At 52.4% G+C, this 4,783-nt stretch overlaps 1 long non-coding RNA gene across 1 annotated transcript; it reads right to left on the reverse strand.

Moving 5' to 3' along the window:
* Window positions 1–684: 684 nt before the first annotated feature.
* On the reverse strand, window positions 685–3,050 carry LOC119716973 (uncharacterized). The gene is made up of 2 exons (XR_005265864.2): window positions 2,593–3,050; window positions 685–1,075 (listed from the first exon to the last, which is right to left on the reverse strand). It is a non-coding gene; the product is annotated as an uncharacterized lncRNA (long non-coding RNA).
* Window positions 3,051–4,783: the final 1,733 nt, after the last annotated feature.

Consider the following 4,783-nt stretch of genomic DNA (forward strand, 5'->3'; position numbering starts at 1 on the left):
CAACTTAATCTCTTAAAAGCAGAGAGGTTAACTGTTACTTTTTCACAGTCTATTCACAAATGTATCTCTCTTTATTTGTCCAGTCTTGCAATCAAAATATCTCATGCTTTCTCTGAAGTGTCTTAACAAATGTCTGACGCAACGGATTTGTGTGTTCCTTGCACTAGCTGTTCCTTCACCTCCTCTTCACATACAAGGACACGCGTCTCTTTCACGCTCCTTCAGGAGTAAACAAGCCAGGAGAGATTAAAGCCTCTTTCTTCAGGTCAGTAAGATCCCTGCCTTTGGTTTCAGTGAGAATTCAGGCCCTAAAAACTCAAGTGTCTTCTGGACGGTGTTTCTTCTGGTAGGATGATTTCATTTCTCTTTTGAAGGCTTACGGGGATGTAGTAGCAAAAGCAAAGGCATAAAACGGTACCTGAGGCACAGGCTACTTTTCAGCCTGCAGCAGACTACAGGTATGATATCATCCTTTGATATCATACCTGTATCATGTTATCATATCAAGAAACGTAGAAAACTGCCCGTTGCTTCTCGGGTTTAAAGTTTTCCCTTAAAAGGTGTATGCAAAGGTGTAATCAGCTGTCTGAGTACAATTCTCACGTATACATGAGCATTTTCCTCTCCCCTTCCCAACTTGGAGTGCAACACTTTTCATCATACTGTTATAAATTCCGAGTCCACTTAGCTTTATGAGATTTATTTATGGGGTTAATAGAAGGCAAGTAAAGAGCGCTGGGTGCGCGAGGAGTCTGGGCTCCTCCAACACGCACACACGTTACATCAGGCGGCAGCTTTTTCTGCTCCTAGGCTAATACATGTTCATTACTACTTCTAGAAAAGGCAGTGTTATTATAATTAGTTCCCGGATTCCGAACCCTCCCACTGGCACATGCATATCAGTCCCCAGTGGTCCCTCTGGGGGTCTCTCGTGCTGAAGGCTCATAGTCTTCCTCCCAGGCTTTGTCCTTGTCCTTCTCCTTTGTCCATCTTGGCTGGATATCAGGCTTGCCTCTAACTCTATACAAAAAAGAGAGAGAAGCACACCTTTCTACTCTGTCAGCTACTGGCAGACCTAGAGAGAAAAAAAAAAAAAAAAGTTAATTAAAAAGAAATGTTGTTTTAAGGCATTTCACCAAATATGTTAATATTTGGTAGAAACCAGACAACAAATGAAAGGGAAGACGAAACAGTAGAAGGTACTTGCATGACCTTAATTTACATGGCAATGGACAACAACGACAATCTGCAATGATTCAGAAGTGCCTTACCCTTGAGACAGAAAACTGGGATTCCCATATGATGTAAGGGGAGTGCAGTCCCTCTCAAAATACAAGAGCCTGGGGGACGCTACTGAGTACTGAAAATGTTAAGGCTAGGCAGCACCGAACTCAACAGAGAAGGGAGGCCGAGTCTCCCTGGCTGTTCACGTAACAGACAAGAGCCTCAGCTTTTAGCCCTAAGCAACGATTCGTAGTGCCAGGCGGGGAACTAGTTCTTCTTAAGCCAGGGACCATTTCAGCATCTTTAAAGTTACAGAAAAGCTTGAAGGCTCTGTGGAATCATGTTCCTGGCGCAAAAATCTGGGGACCAGGACTGGCAAGTGGGGCGCAAGTGTGCTGGGGAGCAAGCTCTCTGGGCTGATTACCAGGGCTTTAAACTAGGTTTGATGGGGGAAGGGAGGGGAGCTAAAGGTGACAGAGAAGGGCTGGGGGAAGTCCTCACTACTGTTATAAATGGCTCAGTCTTCAAAATAGGACTATAATCAAAGTTTACAATTTATTAAAGGAATAGAGGTAAGCAAACAGTGCTGGGCGCGCCGGGAATCTCTGCTCCACCAAGACGCACACCAGTTACATCAAGCAGCTGATTTTTATGCTCCTAGGCTAACACATATTCATTACTGCTTCTAAAAAAACACACAGGGTTATTATAATTAGTTTCCAGAATCCAAACCCTCCTACTGGAGCATGCGTAACAGTCTCTGGTGGTCCCTCTGGGGGTCTCTCATGCTGAAGGCTCATAGTCTTCCTCCCTCTGGTCCTTCTCCTTTGTCCAGCTTGGCTGTAAGAGACTTGTGCAGCATCCCCTGCAAGCTTTGTCTTTTAGTCATTCTTCAGCTTTCCCCGTCTCCTTAGTCTCCTGGCCAGATACCAGAGACTTGCATAGTGTCCCATACAATAGTCATAATAGCTAGCAGCTATTCTGAACCCCCCCAGATATCAGAGACTTCAAGTAAAAGCCTACAAATACATTTCCCTTCAAGCTCTCTATTGACACAAATTGCTAAAACATTCCTTTGCAAGGTACAAGAACTACATACATGTACATTAACCACTCTGTTTTTCTTAGACTTGTGCTTATAGAAGGGTCTGTAGGACAGAAGGTCACATTCATCATACCATGCAGCCCTAGCATTGTTCCATACTGCCACGGATCAAATGAACACATTTCACACCACTGTCACTGTTGAAGACAGGGAAAAACTTCTGAGCTCTCCCATGGGATTGTCTGAGGGCTCCTCAGAGAAGGTAGCGTTCCCAATCCCCCCGTCCAGTATCTTCGTCTTGAAACGCCCCGGGGTAACTGTACCTGCTGCTTCCCTAAAGTGCCTGTGCACGGAGCGTGGGAAATAAACAGGATGAGCTCAAGGTCTGCGTTCGGACACGGGGCCACGATCTTGTTGCAATCACTGAGATGTGGTGGGACAGCTCACATGACTGGAACCCAATCATGGAGGGCTACGTCCTCTTTAGGAGAGACAGGCTGGGGAAGTGAGGGGGTGGGGTTGCCCTTATGTGAGGGAGCAATTAGTGTGTACCCAGCTCCAGCTGGGGGAGGGTGATTGACAGGTGGAGAGCTTGTGGGTAAGAATTAAGGAGTGGGCTGGTATGGGAGACATGGTGGTGGGGATCTACTACAGGTCTCCAGATCAGGAGGAGGAAGTCGACGAGGCCTTCTCTGAGCAGCTGCTAGTAGCCTCACAATCACGAGCACTGATCCACATGGGGGACTTCAATTACCCAGACATCTGCTGGGTAAGCAATTCGAACAAGCATGAGCAGTCCAAATGGTTCCTACAATGGGTTGAGGACAACCTTCTGATGGATCTGGGAAACTGCAGGTCAGTCTCACCTGTGTCCCTGGAAAGGTTGGGGACCAGGAACTGGGGACCAGGAACTGGGGACCAGGAACTGGGGACCAGGAACTGGGGACCAGGAACTGGGGACCAGGAACTGGGGACCAGGAACTGGGGACCAGGAACTGGGGACCAGGAACTGGGGACCAGGAACTGGGGACCAGGAACTGGGGACCAGGAACTGGGGACCAGGAACTGGGGACCAGGAACTGGGGACCAGGAACTGGGGACCAGGAACTGGGGACCAGGAACTGGGGACCAGGAACTGGGGACCAGGAACTGGGGACCAGGAACTGGGGACCAGGAACTGGGGACCAGGAACTGGGGACCAGGAACTGGGGACCAGGAACTGGGGACCAGGAACTGGGGACCAGGAACTGGGGACCAGGAACTGGGGACCAGGAACTGGGGACCAGGAACTGGGGACCAGGAACTGGGGACCAGGAACTGGGGACCAGGAACTGGGGACCAGGAACTGGGGACCAGGAACTGGGGACCAGGAACTGGGGACCAGGAACTGGGGACCAGGAACTGGGGACCAGGAACTGGGGACCAGGAACTGGGGACCAGGAACTGGGGACCAGGAACTGGGGACCAGGAACTGGGGACCAGGAACTGGGGACCAGGAACTGGGGACCAGGAACTGGGGACCAGGAACTGGGGACCAGGAACTGGGGACCAGGAACTGGGGACCAGGAACTGGGGACCAGGAACTGGGGACCAGGAACTGGGGACCAGGAACTGGGGACCAGGAACTGGGGACCAGGAACTGGGGACCAGGAACTGGGGACCAGGAACTGGGGACCAGGAACTGGGGACCAGGAACTGGGGACCAGGAACTGGGGACCAGGAACTGGGGACCAGGAACTGGGGACCAGGAACTGGGGACCAGGAACTGGGGACCAGGAACTGGGGACCAGGAACTGGGGACCAGGAACTGGGGACCAGGAACTGGGGACCAGGAACTGGGGACCAGGAACTGGGGACCAGGAACTGGGGACCAGGAACTGGGGACCAGGAACTGGGGACCAGGAACTGGGGACCAGGAACTGGGGACCAGGAACTGGGGACCAGGAACTGGGGACCAGGAACTGGGGACCAGGAACTGGGGACCAGGAACTGGGGACCAGGAACTGGGGACCAGGAACTGGGGACCAGGAACTGGGGACCAGGAACTGGGGACCAGGAACTGGGGACCAGGAACTGGGGACCAGGAACTGGGGACCAGGAACTGGGGACCAGGAACTGGGGACCAGGAACTGGGGACCAGGAACTGGGGACCAGGAACTGGGGACCAGGAACTGGGGACCAGGAACTGGGGACCAGGAACTGGGGACCAGGAACTGGGGACCAGGAACTGGGGACCAGGAACTGGGGACCAGGAACTGGGGACCAGGAACTGGGGACCAGGAACTGGGGACCAGGAACTGGGGACCAGGAACTGGGGACCAGGAACTGGGGACCAGGAACTGGGGACCAGGAACTGGGGACCAGGAACTGGGGACCAGGAACTGGGGACCAGGAACTGGGGACCAGGAACTGGGGACCAGGAACTGGGGACCAGGAACTGGGGACCAGGAACTGGGGACCAGGAACTGGGGACCAGGAACTGGGGACCAGGAACTGGGGACCAGGAACTGGGGA

This window comes from Anas platyrhynchos, chromosome 5 (assembly GCF_047663525.1).
Source record: "Anas platyrhynchos isolate ZD024472 breed Pekin duck chromosome 5, IASCAAS_PekinDuck_T2T, whole genome shotgun sequence".
Lineage (NCBI taxonomy): Eukaryota > Metazoa > Chordata > Aves > Anseriformes > Anatidae > Anas > Anas platyrhynchos.